Below are 21,421 nucleotides of genomic sequence, written 5' to 3' on the forward strand. Positions count from 1 at the left end.
GAAGGCAGGAACATGGGGTTAAGTAACATAACAGCCATAATTGAATGGTGGAGCAGATTCGATGGGCCCGGATAATTCCATTTTGTTGGTTCCCAGTCATCTCCCGTCTTTCAGATTTCCTTCAGATGCTTTTCAGGCTTCCAGGCGGGTTTTATTCCTAAAACAGGTGAGGGCTGCCTCCCACCTCCCCCCAAGACATCTGCAAAACATTGAGAGAACGAAACTTGTTGCCCTGTGTGCTGTTTCCACACTGAACTCAATTCTTCCAGCATGAATTTGTGTTTTGCTGCTCCCTTCTCTCAGCTGGTTTTGCTGGCAGCTTTTCCAGATGTCCTGTGTAAATTCAAACATTGTTCTGCAACAGACCCATCAAAGAAAAACACCTGCCCGATCCAAACATAGCATTCCAATCGAGTACCTCACTTCCGAATCTGTCCCAATTGTCGAAAATTCCCAGTCCAAACAGGTCAGGTCAATGCAAAATCCTGATGCAAACAAAATATGACCCAATTAACCAGCAGTTACTATTCAGTGTATTCAACTATGTCGAACTGCAGCCTGTTTGCCTTCCAAAGACAGCAGGGTAGATTCAAAACCAAATCACTTTAGTACAAAATCAGTTAGGTTAAGCAATTTCTGCCATTCAGATTGAATTACAGAATTAATACAGGAATTGGCAGGAGTCTGAAATTCTGCAACTGCTTGTATTAATCTGAAGTTCGCAAGAACCTGGTCAGGTCAGAGGTGACACCGGTTCAATCCACATGTTGGATCATCAGTACTGAGGGAGCACTGCACTATTCGAGGGTCAGTAACTGTCCGAGAGTCAGTGCTGAGGGAGCGCTGCACTGTTGGAGGGTCAGCGCTGTGGGAGTGCCGCACTGTCAAAAGGTCATTACTAAGGGAGTGTGGCACTGTTCGAGGGACAAACTGACAAAGTGTCACACTGTGAAAGGGTCAGTACTGGGGTTGTTACATGCTACCTAATGAGATGTAGTCCGATACTCACTGCAGTTTCAAGAAATGAGAGGCGAACTCATTGAAAAATATAAGGTTCTGATACACTTTGACATTACATAGAAAGATATAGATTAAATCAAAAACATGCCTTCCCCATTCCCACTTACTACATACGTGACTGTGAATAGGAATGCTGTAAATGTCTGTGGCTGAACTGAGGGAGCAGTTTTTAAGTGTGAAAACGGAAATGCTCATTAAAAGCTTGATACCTAAATGTGCAAGATTAACTTTAGCAATGGCAAGTTCTTGTTAGTGATGGTGAATTGTTATCACTGCCTGCATTCTGACGTAAGTGTGACTGGGTGTAGACAAAGGCTCTTAAAGGGGCAACGACAGGTGAGAGAAGCTTTGGAATACAGAAGGAGCACAGTGCAGCTGTAAAAGCCCTGAGCAAGGAGATGGTGCAAACTGACAACAAAAGGGCATCACTAGCAGAGGCTGTGCTCCTCTCCAGCTGAAACCCACTGTTATCCACAAAGGATCATTACTGGAATAAACAGAGGGAGAGTCGATGAGGAAAACACCAGTATTATCAAAAGGAAAGTTGCTGGAAAAGCTCAGCAGGTCTGGCAGCGTCTGTGGAGGGAAAACAGAGTTAACGTTTCAGGTCCGGTGATCCTTCCTCAGAACTGATGGTGGCTGGGAAAACGTCAGTTTATATGCAGAAAATAGGTAGGTGGGTGGGGTAGGGAGTAAATGATAGGATACAGCCCAAAGAGAGAGAGAGAAAGACAGTTGGACAGAGAAAGGAGTTGCTAATGATCAGGCTGAGAGGGTGAATGGGGACTGTTAGTGACTAACGACAGGGGGTGTGTAATGGCAGGCTGTGTGGTAACAAGGCCTGGTGTGTGGGGTGGGGGTCTGGGACATGGGAGAGTTTAGGTCCTAAAATTATTGAACTCAGTATTGTGTCCACAGGGCTGTAGGGTCCCCAAGCGGAAAATGAGGTGTTGCTCCTCCAGCTTGCGCTGGGCTTCGCTGGAACACTGCAGCGAGGCTGAGACAGAGATGTTGGCCAGGGAGCAGGGTGGTGCATTGAAGTGGCAGGCAACAGGTAGTTCAGGGTCTTTTTTGCGAGCAGAATGTAGATGTTCTGCGAAGCAGTCGCCAAGTCTACACTTCGTGTCCCCAATGTAGGGGAGACCACATTGTGAGCAGTGAATGCAGTAGACTAGACTGTGGGAAGTGCAGGTGATGTGTTGCTTCACCTGGAAGGTATGTTTGAGCGCTTGGATACTGGGGAAGGTGGAGGTAAATGGGCAGGTGTTGCACCTTCGCCGGTTACAGGGGAAGGGCCATAGGGCTGTGGGGAGGAGTTGGGGGTGAAGGAAGTGTGGACCAGGGTGTCCCGGAGGGAATTGTCCCTGCAGAAGTTGGACAAGGGAGGGGAGGGGAATAAGTGTCTGGTGGTGGTATCTTGCTGGAGGTGGCAGAAATGGTGTCTGATGATCTTCTGGATGTGGATGCTGGTGGGGTGGTAGGTGAGGATAAGGGGAACCCTATCACTGTTGCGGGAGGGAAGAGAAGGGGTGAGGGCGGAAGTGCAGGAGATGGGTCGGACCCAATTGAGGGCTCTATCAACAACGGAGTTGGGGCATCCTCAGTTGAGGAAGAAGGTGGAAATTTTGGAGGCTCCCTTGTTGAAGCTGGCCTCATCTGAACATACGCGACGGCGACGGAGAAACTGAGAGAATGGGATGGAGTCTTTCCAGGAAGTGGGGTGTGAGGATGTATAGTCCAGGTAGCTGTGGGAGTCAGTGGGTTTGTAATGGGCTATTAGTGGCCAGTCTATTCCCAGAAACGGAAACTGAAATGTTGAGGAAGGGGAGGGGGGAGTCAGAGATAGGCCAGGTGAAAGTGAGGGCAGGGTGGAAATTGGAGGTGAAATTGATGAAGTTTTCCAATTCCAGACAAGAGAGGGAAGCAGCACCGATGGTATCGTCGGTGTATTGGAGAGAGAGTTGTGGGTGGGGGCCGGAATAGGACTGGAACAGGGAATGTTCCATGTACCCCACGAAGAGATAGGCATAACTTGGGCCCATTCAGGTTACCATGGCAACCCCTCTTACCTGAAGAAAATGAGAGGAGTTAAAAGAGAAGTTGTTGAGGGTGAGGACAAGCTCGGCCAAGTGGAGAAGGGTGGTGGTGAGTGGGGATGGTTCAGGCCTTTGCTCCAGGAAGAAGCGGAGAGCCCCAAGACCCTCCTGGTGGGGAATGGATGTGTAAAGGGATTGCACATCCATGGTAAAGAGGATGTGGCTGGAGGCGGTAAATTGGAAGTTTTGAAACCAGCGTAAGCCATCAGATGAATCATGGATGTATGTGTGTATGTATGTGCCATTACACCCCCCCTGTTGTTAGTCACTAACAGTCCCCATTAACCACTTTTCACCCTCCCAGCCTGATCGTTAGCAACTCTTTTGTCTGTCCAACTGTCTTTCTCTCTCTTTGGGCTGTATCCTATCATTTACTCCCTACCCCATCCATTTCCTTATTTTCTGCACATAAACTGACATTTTCCCAGCCACCATCAGTTCTGAGGAAGGGTCACCGGACCCAAAATGTTAACTCTGTTTTCTCCTTCACAGATGCTGCAAGACCTGCTGAGCATTTCCAGCAACTTTGTTTTTGTTCCTGATTTACAGCATCTGCAGTTCTTTTGGTTTTTACCATTATTATTGGGTTGAGCGGTGGCTCAGTAGTTAGCACTGCTGCTTCAGAGTGCGAGGCACCCAGGTTCGATCCCAGCCTTAGGTGACTGTCTCTGTGGAGTTTGCATGTTCTCCCCATTTCTTCTAGGTGCTCTGGTGTCCTCTAATGTTCCAAAGATTTACAGGGATAGAATGGGGTGCAGGGTCTGGATGGGATATTCTCTGGAGGGTCAGCGCAGACTTGAAGGACTAAATGGCCTCTTTACACACTGTAGGGAATTTATGCCCTTGAAGGAGTCATTTCTGAACCAATACATTGTGAAAAGTCACAGTAGTGCTATAGCAATGTAACTGTGTCAACAGATGGGTATACTCATTCAAATCCAGTTATGGTACATCTCACAGTCAGTAGACCCTTAAAGGGCCACTGTTGGAGAGTTACAGACACACTCATCACTGTTTCATAGCATGTAACTTCAGGATATAAAGATCTCAGGCTCCACCTTACCCCAGGTTCACCTGAAGCATGATACTTGACTGGAAGTTTGCTGTTCTTTGTAATCTAATAGTGTAATATTAGCCCAGAAACTAATGCGCCTTTGAATGTAATGTTTGTAAATAACAGTTGGTTGTCATAACCATTTGTAGGATTCTTTAACTGCACAATATTCATGCCTAATATCATCTGTTATGAGGGATAATAGAAGCATTGCTGCATCAGGTAAAACACCCTTCTAGAGGCAAAACCCACATCAAGTCCCAGAAAATTTTGTTATCACAAAAGGGAGGCGAAGGGTACAGCAGTCAAAGCTGAAGGAGCTTCACTGACCTGAGCACCAAGCGTGGAGGAACACAGCATGTTGAATGCATTTAGTGAGGAAAAGGTCGAAACATTGGATGTGTGTCACAGCACTTGCAGCTGGGCAATGAGTCCGACGTGGTGAGGAGGAGTGAGGTATTCAGACAGAACCACCCAGCCAGGGGAAATAATCTTTCAGTATCTCCCTTGTCAAATCCTCAGATTGTTACGCATTTCAAAGAGGTCACCTCTCATTCTTCCAAATGAAAGAGAATGCGCACCTATTGTACTCAATTTCCCACCATAGGACAACAGAGCCTCAGTACTGACCCTCTGACAGTGTGGCACTCCCTCGGTATTGACTCTCTGACAATGTGGCACTCCCTCAGTCCTGATCCACCAACAGTACAGCACTCACTCACACCTGACCTCCAACAATGCAGCCCTCCCTCAACACTGTGACAGTGCTGTTCTGTCTGTCAACTGACTGTCCAACAGTGCAACACTTCCTTCTGTGCTGACTCACCTACTGTGCAGCAACCCTTTAGTACTGCCCCTCTGACTGCAGTGCTCACTCAGAACCACCCTCCTAGCCAGTGCATCCACTATCTGTGGAGCTTTCACTTTTACATCTCTAGATCGTAGGCAATGAGGTCCTGGGTCTAGCTCTTCTGTTCCGTATTGTGAAGACAAGATGCAAAATGTCCTGCCATTCTCTGTTATAGTTCTCTCGTATGCGCTTATAAGAGACCAACATTTACCTTAGCTTTATATTCCTTTTCATGTATAGTAAAAGTGTTGGCAATTTACTTTCATATTCCCAACTAGTTTAATCTTGTATTTTATACCCACCGATTTATCACTATTGAATCACTGTTTCCAAAAATACTCCCGATCCTCAGACTTATGACGATTCTTTGCAGCTTTATAAGTCTCTTATTTTAAGTCAATAATATCCCTAAGCTCTTCAGAAGCAACAGATGGGTCTTCCTTGCTGACTTTTTGTTTTTCAATGTATTTTTGCTAAATTCCGTATCTAATGTCGACTGTACTTGCGGGAGATTTTTTTAAAAATGCAACTGAGCAGACTTTAAATCAAGTTCCCTCTGGTCCTTTTGGCTGCTCCACTGTGTTATTCTTTATTTGAGGTGAGTGCCAAAGTCTGAAAGGGGTTTTCGAGTGTGGCGTGCGGTTGTTTCCAGAATGAAGATAGTCGGAAAATCGTTTTTGGCATTGTTTACGCAATTTGAAGTCAGATGCTGTCGTACTTTAATGACCTCTGCTAACATGTGCAGAATTTTCCTAATTACTCATGGTGTTGTTATTAAACTGAACTTATGTATGTGCATTCAAGTGGGGGTGTCTGTCAGTCCATTCGGGTTTCCAGAGAAGTTCAGTAAATTATTAACACTCATTTGACTCTACTCAACATAGCTGACATTTCCCAAGGTGATGACATTGCTCAGTGGGTAACTTCCATTGCCTGTATATCACAGCACTACAGGAACTGCCATTGGGTGGGAACGCCTTTCAAGAAACTTCACAGAATCCCACAGGAAAGAAAACAGGAACTCGCTGGAATGCTCATAACTTGCAAAGTGAATTGCTCGGGCTTTATGTTTTTTTTTGACGAGGCCTCCCGACTCCCTAAAGAGCTCCCAGAATGGAACAATGGAGTTAAAGCGCCACAAAAAGTACAGCCCGTCCTCCCTCAGGTCAGGAAGCGAATTATTAAAGGGGCACCGTCCTCTCCAAACATTTTCCTCCGCATTAAGGCCAACAAAAACATACAACCGAACGAAAAAACCGCATGCGCGCGCGTTCCCTACTGACACCATCATCCCGCAAAGGCCCTTTCTCTCCGGGCAAGTTGACCGTTGCTGCGGCAACGAAGCCGGCAGTCATTTTGTGCCGAGATAATAAAATGTGAGGCTGGATGAACACAGCAGGCCAAGCAGCATCTCAGGAGCACAAAAGCTGACGTTTCGGGCCTAGACCCTTCATCAGAGAGGGGGATGGGGTGAGAGTTCTGGAATAAATAGGGAGAGAGGGGGAGGCGGACCGAAGATGGAGAGAAAAGAAGATAGGTGGAGAGAGTATAGGTGGGGAGGTAGGGAGGGGATAGGTCAGTCCAGGGAATACGGACAGGTCAAGGAGGTGGGATGAGGTTAATGGGAACTGCAGATGCTGGAGATTCCAAGATAATAAAATGTGAGGCTGGATGAACACAGCAGGCCAAGCAGCATCTCAGGAGCACTTTGTGCCTCACGGTTGAGACGATGGGGAATCTGTTTTGGCGTCACTGACCAAACAAAACCCAGAGGCAAAAACTCAGTAGGTGCGTACAGATGGCGAATCAGAGTGAACCTTTCAGCTCAATGCTGAAAGAGCTGGAAAAAGTCCGAACTTGTTCTAAAGTACAGCTGATGTGCAGGTGCTGGTGTCGGACTGGGGTGATGAAAGTCAGAAGTCACACGACACCAGGTTGGAGTCCAACAGGTTTCTTTAAAATTTGAAGTGGACTCCAATCTGGTGTCGTGTGACCTTGTCTAAGTACAGAGGCAGGAAAGGTTGTGGGCGGCCGATAGAACCAAGCTCTGTGATAGTGTGGAAAACAGGAGTGATTAAATGACGAATTAAAAGGATGATGCTGCCAGTCAAAATATGGGTGGCAATAAAAACCGAAAGAACTGCGGATGCTGTGAATCAGGAACTAAAACAAGTTGCTGGAAAAGCTCAGCAGGTCTGGCAGCATCTGTGAGGGAGAAAACAGAGTTAATGGATGGCAATATTGTATGAGATAATGGTTTTGAAGTGGTTAATATTTATGCCACATTGGCTCCATCTATTCTGTTGATGTCCCACTCAGTCTGTGGAGCCGTGGAATTTTACTCTGTTTTACTGAAGGATCTGAACCAGCTCCCTAAGCTCCTAGGAACTATGCCTGTCCAAATCTGACTGCAAGCTGTGCTTGGGATGGGGAGAGCTGTGTCAGCAGCCATCATTAAAAACAAGAGCAAAGATTGAATGGGATTTTGTTGCTGCTTTCTCTCAGTCACCCATGCACAAGCAGCCATCACTGCATCAAAACTTGTGACCACAGCATTCCAACATATTGTGAGCCCACGCTTTATGAAACTGAGCTGGGGTCATCATCATTTCAGACATTGCAACAGGGTTCCCCTCAGCCTCCTCTGTTCCAAAGAAAAGCAACTTTGGCCTATCCAGTCTTTCTCCCACAACTGGAATCCTCCAGTCAAACAACAGAGATTTATTGAGTCATACACCACAAAAACAGACTCTTAGGCCTAACTCGCCTGCAATGACCTAGTCCCACCTGCCTGCATTTGGCCAATATCCCTCTAAACCCTCCCTATCCACGTACCTGTCCAAATATCTTTTAAATGTTGCAATTGTACCCACCTCTACCACTTCCTCTGGCAGTTCATTCCATACACACACCATCCTCTGTGTGAAAAAGATGCTCTTCAGGTCCCTTTTCTATCTTTCCTCTCTCACCTTAAACCTATTCTGTCTAGTTTTGCACCCTCCTACCATAAGGAAAAGACCTTGGCTATCCATGCCCCTCATGATTTTATAAACCTCTAAAAGGTCACCCCTCAGACTCCTATCCTTAAGGGAAATAGTTCCAGCTTATCTAGCCTCTCCTTATAACTCAAACCTTCCAGGCTCATCTACATCCTTATAAATCATTTCTGCACTCTCTCCAATTTAATAACATCCTACCTGTAGTAGGGTGACCAGACTGTATACAGCGCTCCAGAAGCAGCCTAACCAATGTCCTGTATAGCCACAACATGTCCCAACTCCTATACTCAAAGACCTGAGCAATGAAGGCAAGCATGTTAAATGTCTTCTTTATCACTCTACCCGTGACACCACTGGTAAATCTCCTCTAGTGTGATGACATCACAACATGGTGCATTTGGAACATGGGTGTGGGGCTGGTGGTGGTCAGGAATAAAGATAATCAAGGATCTAAGCTATCATTTTTCAATTTTTATGAATTAGTATAACACCTTTGAAGGGGTGTTCCACAGCCTCACTACAATGCCACAAAGTAGTCACTGATGTGTATTGGAATGTTTAATGACATAGTTACAAAGTGCTTCCAAGAAAAATCATTTTAATAATGTCCAGGAAATTTCCATATTATACACAAAACTATCCAATTAGTGCAATATCAAGAACTTCCTCAAAGCATGCTTGATTAATGCTATGTCATGTCTTATGACTGTGAATAGCTGTCACCACAGAAATGTTATGCCTTCCTATCACATGACAGTATCTTAGTAATGTCAGTTTTGAAGAACAGATAAACACAAATTCAAGAGATTTCCCTCATTACCGTGTTTGTTTGCACCAGACCAATGGATATAAATGTTTCAGAGATCTTATCATGCTGGACACTGACTTGAGAATCTAGAACAAGGGTACATAATCTTGGAATTAGGGGTCATAGAGTTATACAGCATGGAAACAGACCCTTTCATCCAACTCGTCCATGTCGACCAGATGTTCTAAATTAATCTAGTCCCATTTGGCAGTATTTGGCCCATATCCCTCTATAACCCTTCCTATTCATGTATCTCTGGATGTGAGTTTGCTCGCTGAGCTGGAAGGTTCGTTTTCAGATGTTTTGTCACCATTCTAGGTAACAGCATCAGTAAGCCTCCAATGAAGCGCTGGTGTTATGTCCCGCTTTCTATTTATCTGTTTAGGGTTCCTTGGGTCGGTGATGTCAATTCCTGTGTTGGTCATGTCATTTCCTGTTCTTTTTCTCAGGGGATGGTAGATGGGCTCCAAATCAATGTGTTTGTTGATGGAATTCCGGTTGGAATGCCATGCTTCTAGGGATTCTCGTGCGTGTCTCTGTTTGGCTTGACCTAGGATGGATGTGTTGTCCCAATCAAAGTGGTGTCCTTCCAGCTCAGCGAGCAAACTCACATGGAGAAACTCAACCTGAGCTACAAATCTTCTCAAAACTCGCTATTCTTGTATCTACCCAGATGCCTTTCAAATGTTGTAATTGTACTCACATCTACCACTTCCTCTGGCAGCTTGTTCCATACACACACACACCAATCTGAGTGAAAAAGTTGCCCTCAGGTCTCTTTTAAGTCTTTCCCCTCTCACCTGAAACCTATGCCCTCAGGTTTTGGACTCTTCTACCCTGGGGAAAAAGCCTTGACTATTCACCCTATCCACGCTCGTCATGATTTTATAAACCTCTATAAGTCACCCCTCAGCCTCCGACTCTCAGGGAAAATAGCCCCAGCCTATTCAGCCTCTCCTTACAGCTCAAGCCCTCCAAACCTGGCAACAGAGTGGTGGGTGCGTGGAATGCGCTGCCAGCGATGGTAGTGGAGTCAGATATATTAGAGATATTTAAGTGACTCTTGGATAGGCACATCAATGATCGTACAATGTAGAGTATGCAGGGTAGTTTGATCTTAGAGTATGATAATAGGTTGGCACAACATTTGTGGGCTGAAGGGCCTGTACTGTTCTATTTCTATGTTATGTGTGCATCTACTAAATATTTTCTTAACCCTTTCAAGTTTAACAACATCTATAGGACGATACACAGTATTCTAAAAGTGGCCTCACCAAGCACTTTGGACTGAGATGAGGAGAAATTACTTCACTCTGACATTTGTGAATCTTTCAAATTCTCTTCTCCGGAGAGCTGCAGATGCTCCATTATTGAGGATGCCTAAGGTTGTCACAATTTTAGACTCTACAGGAATCAAAGGATATGGAGATAGGGTGCAAAAGAAGCTGAACCAGATCAGTCATGATCTTGTCGGATGGCAGAGCAGGATCAAGGGGTGGAATGACCTACTTCTGCTCCCAGTTCATATGCTTTTTTTAATGTTCTTATTTTATCATATCATCGAACCGATTCTCTCTGAGTGCCCATATGCGAATACTTTGTCAAGAGTGCCACAAGATGAAAGTAAGAGAAGAGATTGAGCTTTGGCTGATATTCTGCTATTTCTCGCTCAGAGGTGGCAAAGCTGAGTGCTGTCAGAGTTGAAAACAATTTATCTGGCACAGACGGGATACTGAACTGAGGGTCTTCACAACGTGTCAAGGCTCATAGCATTTGGTCAGACCGAAGCAGTTGGAAAAGGGACCATTGCCCTCAAAATGTGGTTGCTATGGAAACGCATTACAGAAGAACAGAATTCATGGTGCTGTTATCACACATTATGTGTCACAGTCTAACAAATTCCCCACCCTGCTGAAAGCTTTCGCAGGTTTGGAGGTGATACAAGAGTTGCATTAATATTTCAAAGATTTGCATTTATATAGCGCCTCTCATGACCACCAGTAAAGCACTTTATAGCCAAGGAGGCATGTTTTTGAAGAATGGTCACTGTTATACTGAAGGAAACATTATGGCCAATTTGCACACGGCAAGTTCCCACAAACATCAGCATTTTGTGACGTTGTTTGAGGGATATATATTGACCAGGAATAACTCCCCTTTGCTCTTTTGAAAGTGTGCTGTGGAATCTTTTAGTTTAATAATCTCCTCCAAAAGACAGTGGTCTCTCAGTTCAAAGACATTTGAACTCCATGGGCGCAACACATTGGATCCTTCGCCTTAGCTCCTGGAGTAGGACTTGAACCCAGAGCCTGAGTTAGAAGTGAGATGCCTACCCACTGAACCACAACTGACACCAACACTAGATCAACCACAATATCGCTTTCTTCCTCCAGCTTTTAGTCAGATGTTGTTTTGTGCCTCCTAGTGAAGCATGATTTAGCAGAGGCCAATTCTTTCTAGTACTTTACGCCAGTGACCTTTTTTCCTGGTGACCCTGAACACCAAGCACTAAAGGGTGTCGTTGTTGGGGCCATCATCATCGTCGTCATCATCAAATTAGAGGACAATATCATCACCTGAAGTCATAGAGTCATACAGTACAGAAACAGGCCCTTCAGTCAAACTCATCCATGCCGACCAGGTTTCTCTAACTAAACTAGGCCCATTTGCCAGCATTTGGCCCATATCCTTCTAAGCCTTTCTTATTCATGTACCTGCCCAAATGTCTTTTAAATGTTGTAATTGTACCTGCATCTCCAGTTCATTCCACATATGAGCCGTCCTCTATGTGAAAACGTTGACCCTCAGGACCCCTTTAAATCTTTCTCCTCTCACCTTAAACCAATGTTTGGGACTCCCCTAGCCTCAGGAAACGACCTTTGTCATTCACCGTATCTACTGTATCTATGCCCCTCAGGATTTTATAAACCTCTATAAGATCACCCCTCAACATCCTATGCTCCAGGAAAAAAGTCCCAGCCTTTCCAGCCTCTCCTTCTAACTCAAACCCTCTGGTCTCGGTAATATCCTTGTAAATCTTTTCTGCACCCTCTCCAATTTAATATTTTTCCTATAGCATAGTGACCAGAACTGTACGCAGTGTTGCAAAAATAGCCTCACCAACGTCTTGTACAGATGCAACATGACATCCCAATTCCTATACTCAATGGTCTGAGCAATGAAGGTAAGTGTGCTAAATGCATTCTTAACAACCCTGTCTACCTGTAATGCCCTTTTCAAAGAACTGTGTACCTGAACCCCTAGGTCTCTCTGTTCAACAGCACTCCCCAGGGCCTGAGCATTTACTGTACAAGTCCTGCCCTAGTTTGCCTTACCAAAATGCAATACCTTGCATTTATCCAAATGAAACTCCATCTGCCACATCTCAGCCCATTGGCTGAATTGATCAAGATCTCTTTGTGATCTTAGATAATTTTCTTCACTGTCCACCATGCCACTGTCATCTGCAAACTTCCTTGCCATACTTCCTAAATTCTCATCCAAATTATTTATATAAATGACAAACAACAGTGGACCCAGCACCAATCCCTGCAGAACACCGCTGGTCATAGGCCCTCAGTCTGAAAAACAACCATACACCACTCTGTCTCCTGCCATTACAGCAATTTTGTATTCAATTGGCAAGCTGTCCCTGAATTCCACATGATCGAGCTTTACTAATTAGCCTACCATGTGGAACCTTGCCAAAGGCTTACTAACGTCTCTGTAGACAATGTCTACTACACTGCCCTCGTCTATCTTATTGGTTACACCCTCAACAACCTCAATCAAGTTTGGGAGACATGATTTCCCATGCACAAAGCCATGCTGACTTAAGTCTCAAGTCCGTGTCTCTCAGACACACACTCAAACACTCTGAAATTTACACATCTCAAACATACAGACACGCACTGAGACACAGTAACAACATTCTCACTCAGACACACGTGCACACACACACACACACATATACAAAGATATCCATGCATGCTCACACACACACATTCGCATAGACACACAGACACACACACTGAGACTCATAAACTTGCTCACACACATACATACTCACCCACAGACACACACATTGAGACACCATGACTGGACATGCAGACACACATAAGGAGACACCAACATATGCTGTCTCTCTCTCACACACACACACTGAGACACACAGACACACATTGAGACACACACTTGCACATGCTTGGACTTAGACGTGCAGACACAGACTTAGACAGCCACAAGTTCTTTGAGAAGGTGACCAAACAGGTAGATGAGAGTAAACCGGTTCATGTGGTGGAAATGGATTTCAGCAAGGCCCTCGATAAGGTTCCCCACAGTAGACTATTGTACAAAATGCGTAGGAATGGGATTGTGGGAGATATAGCAGTTTGGATCGGAAATTGGCTTGCTGAAAGAAGACAGAGGGTGGTAGTTGATGGGAAATGTTCACCCTGGAGACCAGTTACTAGTGGTGTACTGCAAGGGTCGGTGTTGGGTCCACTGCTGTTTGTCATTTTTATAAATGACCTGGATGAGGGCATAGAAGGATGGGTTAGTAAATTTGCAGATGACACTAAGGTCGGTGGAGTTGTGGATAGTGACGAAGGATGCTGTAGGTTGCAGAGAGACATAGATAAGCTGTAGAGCTGGGCAGAGAGGTGGCAAATGGAGTTTAATGCGGACAAGTGTGAGGTGATGCACTTTGGTAGGAGTAACCGGAAGGCAAAGTACTGGGCTAATGGTAAGATGCTTGGTAGTGTAGATGTGCAGAGAGATCTCGGTGCCGATGTACACAGATCCTTGAAAGTTGCTACCCAGGTTGACAGGGCTGTTAAGAAGGCATACAGTGTTTTAGCTTTTATTAGTAGAAGGATCGAGTTCCGGAACCAAGAGATTATGCTGCAGCTGTACAAAACTCTGGTGCGGCCACAATTGGAGTATTGCGTACAGTTCTGGTCACCGCATTATAAGAAGGATGTGGAGGCTTTGGAAAGGGTGCAGAGGAGATTTACTAGGATGTTGCCTGGTATGGACGGAAGGTCTTACAAGGAAAGGCTGAGGGACTTGAGGCTGTTTTCGTTAGAGAGAAGAAGGTTGAGAGGTGACTTAATTGAAACATATAAAATAACCAGAGCGTTAGATAGGGTGGATAGGGAGAGCCTTTTTCCTAGGTGATGGCAAGCACAAGGGGGCATAGCTTTAAATTGAGGGGTGAAAGATATAGGACAGATGTCAGAGGTAGTTTCTTTACTCAGAGAGTAGTAAGGGAATGGAACGCTTTGCCTGCAACGGTAGTAGATTCGCCAACTTTAAGTACATTTAAGTCATCATTGGACAAGCATATGGACGTACATGGAATAGTGTAGGTTAGATGGGCTTCAGATTGGTATGACTGGTCGGCACAACATCGAGAGCTGAAGGGCCTGTACTGTGCTGTAGTGTTCTATGTTCATATTCTCTCTGTCTCTCTCACATGCGCGCGTGCGCGCTTTTTCACATACACACTCCCTTAAACATGCACTCAAGTTTGTGCCACTCAGGGACACACTTAAATAACTCACACAGACATGCGCAATCCACACACTCAGTTTCTCACACACACTCTCTCCGTCTCTATCACACACACACAGAGACAACCAACACATTCACACACATCCTTAAATGGTGGTGAACAGAAGGGGAGCTAGACTTTACTGTCTGGGTAATTGGAATGTGGCTTCTTCTGTTCCATACAAGTCATCAGTCTCATTTCAACATCGGGGGTGGCTCAGAGGTGAATTGTTATTGTGGATCCAGTGAGGACTTTTCCATTCTTTGGATGTACATAGTCTTTCTCGGTAGAAGCTAGAATATTCCAACAGGGTACTCCAGTTCTGCTTGCCCATTGTTAAATCTAATGGCAAGATTTTGGAAGTTGAACATTTCAGAAACGTAGGTCTTACCCAAAGCTTTGTCATAAGTGAAGGGCTGAATCTGACCAGAAATCAGCAAAGTGTTATTTCTTGTCGGGTTACTGGAAGGTTTCTGTCCGTGAAGCCAGTGAGTTTTCTCACACTATTGTCCCAAGCTCACCTTGTTAACCACATACCATTCAAATGACAGTGCCCCTCTCATCCGATGCCAGCCCAATCCTCCAACTTGCTGTAGACAGATATACTCACCGCTGCTAGGGCACTTTGGGATCCCTGGCACCAGTGCTATCTTTAAAAGGCCATTGTACACCCAGACAAGATCTGTCAGTCCTGCATAGTTCCTGAGTTTACTCTAGACATGGCAGATGAAGGAAAATTGAATTATCCATCAAATAATTTATGATGGATAATATGCATAAAGGATTAAGGGGACTTCCATGTAGTGGGGAACTGTTAAGGCATATTGACCTTGAGGGGGACTTTTTGGGTTTTCGTTTTCTTTTGTGCTTTTATTTGCCGAGGTTTCTCCCAAGACTTCTGGATTTTTATTTGTAACAGAACATCCCAGGAATGTTTGCATGAATTAAAAAGAAAAGCTGCTGAATATTGTCACCTCTAATAAACAGTCTTTCTGCTCTGCTGAATTGCTTTAAAGAAGAAGGGGTCTTGGAGTACCCTTACCAAGCCAATTGGCAGGTTTGTGTAAAACTTGTGACTGACGCAACTTTGTAAGTAACTCAACTGCAACATTGCACAGTTGATGTACTGCAAAATGAAACAAGGCACAGTGAGATTGGCTGGCACTAACGCCAGTCTCACTATAGCCACACATTGTGCTACCAGCTGGGCTATGGGCAGTTGCTCCGTCAGCTGTGAGTTAACACAAAGGCAGTTGAAGATCGATGCCACCTGGTGCCAGGATATTCACAGCCAAGCTGCAACATGGGAATATCATTTCTAGTTGCAGTCGAAGTTGCCCTGAGCGTCAACTTTTTTGTACGATTGGACTAATGGATTATTCATTATAGCCGACACCTTCATTCCCTTTCACATTGACACCATGCTATGAGTGCCAATGTTACTAATTTGCTGTGGATGGGAGAGGGATCATCAATGCCAGCCATGTGGCCAAGCAGGCATGTGGTGCCTGCTCTTCCCTTGGCACCATCACTTGTTGCCATCCACCTCTGGCTTCCTCAGTGGCACTTGCTCAGGTTCACTAATTCCACTGTTGAGTATCAGTAGCTGTGCTACAGCTTGCAAACACAGTTTGTGGGAAATGAGTGAAAAGGGAGTGAATATGCATGTGACCAATAGATACAGGAGCAGAATTAGGCCATTTAGCCCATTGAGTCTACTCTGCCATTCGATCATGACTGATATATTTCTCAAACCTACTCTCCTGACCTTCATGTACCCCATGATCGCCTTACTAGTCAAGAACCTATCTATCTCTGACACTCAATGATTTTGCCTCTGCAAATCCGTAGCCCTCTGCAGCAATGAGTTCCACAGACTCGCCATCCTGTGGCCGAAGAAATTCCCCCTCGTCAGTTCTGAAGGATCATCCCTTCACTCCGAGATTGTGCAGTCAGGTCCTAGTCTCTTCTAAAGCATTTCTCCACGTCCACTCTATCCAGGCCCCTCAGGGACAGAGTGCTACAAGCTCTATGCTGGGGAGAGTTCTGGAGTCTTACATAGGAACAGGAGGAGGCCTTTCAGCCTCTCCCTGTTTCACCAATCAATTAAATCATGGCTGGTCTCCAATCTAATGACATTTTTGATTCCATAGCACGCAACCTCCTTAATGAACAAAAAACAAGCACTAATTGCAGTTTTCACATTTCAGTTGACCTCCAGCCTCAATAACTATTCTAGTGCTTCATTTGCCTTTGTAGAAGTTCTTCCTGACATCAGCCCTGAAGGGATATGCTCTAACTACACACAAATAATCACACAGTATAATCAAAAGCAAGATTTCCTGAAAGGAGGCCAACAGGTAATTTTTCACATTGTAACCCTTGTATGGTTTACAGATCAGAGATTGTGGAAGAGGTGACAATGGGCAGAATGTCTAGCAGTGCTTGAACGGTGATGCTGTCGTTCTTGATATGTATGTACCAGACTGCTATATATTTTGGCTGCCTAAAGTATTTCAGAGCAATGCAGTAATGACTCTAGTTCTAAAATTTTATTCACAGCAAGTTAAAACATCTCATAACTTATAGGATTTGTCATCTTTACTAGATTCCAAATGTTCTGGAGCATTCCATGTGAAGTGAGAGTACTTAATTCGCTTACTCCGTTCATCCTCAAGCTATTGACGATGTATATGAGGATCAGTTATGAGCGTCGTGGTGAATTCTGCCTGCACAGACAAACGGAGGACCCAGGTATGCAGGTTAATTTCATGTTCGTTCAAACAGTGTCAGCCTTTGTCTGGCCAAACTGAATTCTGCCTAGCACTCTGCCCCGGCTTTGCCCCACATCTGTCTGTTCTCTGACCCATGTCTGATACGTACAGAAAATAATCAAGTTTAATACCTATCCATCATTTACATTTCACCCTTACAGTCCTTGTTGTTTTACTCCTGTTGGAACACCTTTTCATAATATCTTATTTAACTCCCACTAGTATAATCAAACAAATAAAACAAACCATTGAGTACAATATATATAATGACTATAGAAACATGCACATTATGTACTTAAACTGCCCATGTATAAGAAAGCACGTAGAATGTTCCTGTGCATGTACCACAGTCAGTGAGCTTTCCGTCTGAAGCCTGACTTGAGAAAATACAATCAGATTAGCAAAACTGAGATACTGAACAGCATGTCAAGTTGAAGCTTGTAGCCTGATAAGATATTTGTGACACACTGTGGTGAGATGGAGACGATCGCTGCATTGGCCCTATTGCAAAGTTTGCTACTGTCTGACATTTGAGGAGACAGCAAAAAGCATTTGCACTGGTCCACATGTTCCAGTTTTCTCTCTGAGTTTGATATTTCAAGTTGACATTTTTTTTGAAGAACACCCTGCAGCCGGAAAGAGATTTAGAAACCTCATGTCCAAATTGATGCTCCAAACAAGATCCCAAGTAATAGCAAAAATATGAAACGACTGACAACAGCATAGTCTGCACATGGAAAATGAGGAATGTTCCTGCTGTAATAGTAAAAACTTCCTTTGCTTCAGACATCCTATTTCAGCTTCACACTCCCAGGACAGGGACAGCATGGGGTTAGATACAGAGTAAAGTTCCCTCTACACTGCCCTCCATCAAACATTCCTAGAAAAGGGACAGCATGGACTTTGATACAGAATAAAGCTAACTCTACACTGTCTCTATTAAACACTCCCAAGACAGGGACAGCATGGGGTTTAGATACAGAGTAAAGCTCCTCTACACTGTCCTCAACAAACACTTCCAGGGACAGCATGGGGTTCAATACAGAGTAAAGACTCATGTTGCAAGGTTGAGGGCACGGCTGTTAGGACACTGCCAATGACCCCTGAAAATGGACGGTGGCCCTAGATTGGGGAGAAGGAGAGAATGATGGCGCAGCTGTCCTTTGTCCCCTGTCTGGATTATTTTAGACTTTGCCAATGGTAAATGATGTTCATCTCAGTTTTCTGACCTGGGAGTGTTTCACGGGGACAGTGTAGAGGAAGTGTCATTCTGTATCTAACCCTGTGCTGTCCCTGTCATGGGAGTATTTGATGGGTGACAGTGTAGAGAGAGCTTTACTCTATGTCTTACCCTGTTATGAGAGTTCTCAGGATCCTGCAGTGCCTGTGTCTTTTCTTTCTTCTTTCACAGGATCTGGGCATCATTGGCAAATCCAGTACTTGCTGCCAATCCCTAGTTGCCTTTGAACAGAGTGGCTGCCTCAGCCATTTCAGAGGGCACTTAACTGTCAACCACATTGCTGTGGGTCTGGAGTCACATGTAGACCAGACCAGGTAAGGATGGCAGATTTCCTTCCAGAAAGGACCTTGGTGAAACAGATGGGTTTTTACAACAATCGATGATAGTTTCAGTAATAGCAACCATGACACCCATTTTTCAATTCCAAACTTTACAAACTGACCTTAAATTCTAGCAACTGCTGTGGTGAAATTTGAACCCACGTCCTCCAAGATTCAGCCTCTAAATTACTTGTCCAGTACCATTACCACGACACCAATATCATAGAGGCGTACAGCATAGAGGATAACCTGTGGCCTATCAAGTCTGTGCCGACGCGTTTCCACTTTCCAGCACTTGGCCCAAAGCCTTGAGTGTTATGACATTCCAACTGCTCATCCATGTACTTTTTCAAGCTTGTGACCTTACTCACGTCAACTGTTCTTGCAATGCCTGCACTGAAAGGGCAGAGGGATGGATCAATTTAACATTCCTTTTGAAAGGCCATTTCTGACAGCACAGCATTGGGAGTGCCAGCACAGGCTCCGGTGCTGAAAGCCTTTGGACTTTGACGAGAGGGTGATCCCAGTGATCAATGCCTTTATTGCTCGGACCATTGAGTATAGGAGATAGGACATCGTGTTAAGGTTGAATAGGTTGTTGGTGAGGCCATTTTTGGAGTATTGTGTACAGTTCTGGTCACCCTGCTATGGGAAGCATATTACTAAATTAGAGAGGGTGCAGGCAAGATTTACAAGGATGCTACTGGGATTGGAAGGTTTGAGCTATAAGGAGAAGTTGGATACGCTGGGACTATTTTCCCTGGAGTGTTGGAGGCTTAGGGATGACATTATAGGGCTTTATAAAATCATGAGGGGCATAGATAGTGTGAACAGCAAATGTCTTTTTCCCTGGGTACAGGAGTCCAAAACAAGAGGGCACTGGTTTAAGAGATAACAAGGTGTAGAGCTGGATGAACTCAGCAGGCCAAGTAGCATCACAGGAGCAGGAAGGCTGACGTTTCAGGCCTAGACTCTTCTTCAGAAATGGGGGAGGGGAAGGGGATTCTGAAATAAATAAGGAGAGAGGGGGATGCAGATAGAAGATGGATAAAGGAGCAGATAGGTGGAGAGGAGACAGACAGGTCAAAGAGGTGGGGGTTGAGCCCATAAAGGTGAGTGTAGTTGGGGAGTTAGGAAGGGGATAGGTCAGTCCAGGGAGGATGGACAGGTCAAGGGTGCGAAATGAGCCTGGTAGGTAGAAGATGGGGTTGGGGCTTGAGGTGGGAGGAGGGGACAAGCTGGGCTGGTTTTGGGATGTGGTCTGGGGAGGGGAGATTTTGAAGCTTGTGGAGTCCACATTGATACCATTGGGCTGCAGGGTTCCCAAGCAAAATATGAGGTGCTGTTCTTGCAACCTTTGGGGTTAGATACAGAGTAAAGTTCCCTCTACACTGCCCTCCATCAAACATTCCTAGAAAAGGGACAGCATGGACTTTGATACAGAATAAAGCTAACTCTACACTGTCTCTATTAAACACTCCCAAGACAGGGACAGCATGGGGTTTAGATACAGAGTAAAGCTCCTCTACACTGGCATCATGGTGACACTGCAGGAGGCTCAGGATGGACATGTCATCTATGGAATAGGAGGGGGAGGGGAGCCATTGGTTTAAGTTGGGAGGGGAAAGATTTAAAAGGGACCTGAGAGCAACTTTTTCATGCAGAGCGTGGTGGGTATGTGAAATGAACTGCCAGAGGAAGTGGTAGATGTGGTTACACTTGAAACATTTAAAAAGTCATTTGGACAGGTCGCTGAATAGGAAGGGCTCAGAGGGATATGGGCTAAATGCAGGAAAATGGAACTAGTTTAGTTTGGAAACTTGGTCAGCATGAACGAGTTGGGCTGAAGGGCCTGTTTCCGTGCTGTATGACTCTGAGGGTATGAAATGGGCCCCAAGAGATTGCATTTTGCCCACTAGACTCAGTCTGATAAACACAGCAGATGTGTACGCTTGAGAGTTCGTCGCAGCTGTAGGAAGTACATGCTTCAAAAGAAAAAAAATGATCCTACTAAGCATGAGATTGCATTGAGAAGTGTACACCAGTTCATGGTGAGACAGAAGTCGCCCCTCCAGACAGCTTTAACATGTTGGTGTTAAATGATGAATTCCAGCTTGTTTTTTTTTAAAAAGCCGGGTGCTTGCGGAGGTGTTGCAATTGTCTGCAGAGAGCAATAACTTCTTTAAAAAAAGGAATCGCTACAAACCAATGGAGGAATAACAGGTGGACAAGATTGCACTTCTTAAAACATTTACTGTAAGAAGCCAACTGAAGCCACTGTAATTCAAATATTAACCAGCAGGTGATAAATTTTTCTAAAAGAAAGGTATTTGATGCAACAAAGGTAGACTCTTGTTGCAAGCAATCAAATTAATTCCTGTACAAATGTAGCACAATACACAATCTCAACAGGATCTCTCACATCCCACTCAATTGGTTAACCCCAGGGTCACATTCACCAGACATTAACCAACTGCACATCTGTGAACCCTCTCTCACTCAGATGAGGACAAACCTGATAGCACGGAGTCCCCAGAGACTCCCTTCTCGGACCCCTTGAACCAGTCCAGTTGCTCTGGCAACACTGAGACAGCAGCAGTGGGTCTTTTCCAAGCCCTTTCTGTCTTCAGCTCTCTGCTCTTTCAAACAAGGATCTGATTGAAGGCTGCCAAACAAGTTTTACCCCATCTTTTGTCAAAGAACATG

General features: G+C 44.9%; 1 long non-coding RNA gene across 3 annotated transcripts in view; it reads left to right on the top strand.

Moving 5' to 3' along the window:
* Window positions 1-6,000: 6,000 nt before the first annotated feature.
* LOC125448338 (uncharacterized) overlaps window positions 6,001-21,421 on the top strand; it is a 30,965-nt gene continuing 15,544 nt past the window's right edge. The window contains exons 1-3 of one of the 3 annotated variants that reach the window (XR_009443504.1): window positions 6,001-6,185; window positions 16,990-17,135; window positions 18,567-18,709. This is a non-coding gene — a long non-coding RNA (uncharacterized LOC125448338). Of the gene's footprint in view, window positions 6,186-6,698; window positions 6,809-16,775; window positions 16,856-16,989; window positions 17,136-18,566; window positions 18,710-21,421 lie in introns of those variants that run through there. The other 2 variants (XR_009443505.1, XR_009443506.1) reach the window with 2 other exon arrangements.

Source organism: Stegostoma tigrinum, chromosome X, assembly GCF_030684315.1.
Source record: "Stegostoma tigrinum isolate sSteTig4 chromosome X, sSteTig4.hap1, whole genome shotgun sequence".
In the NCBI taxonomy this organism is placed as follows: domain Eukaryota; kingdom Metazoa; phylum Chordata; class Chondrichthyes; order Orectolobiformes; family Stegostomatidae; genus Stegostoma; species Stegostoma tigrinum.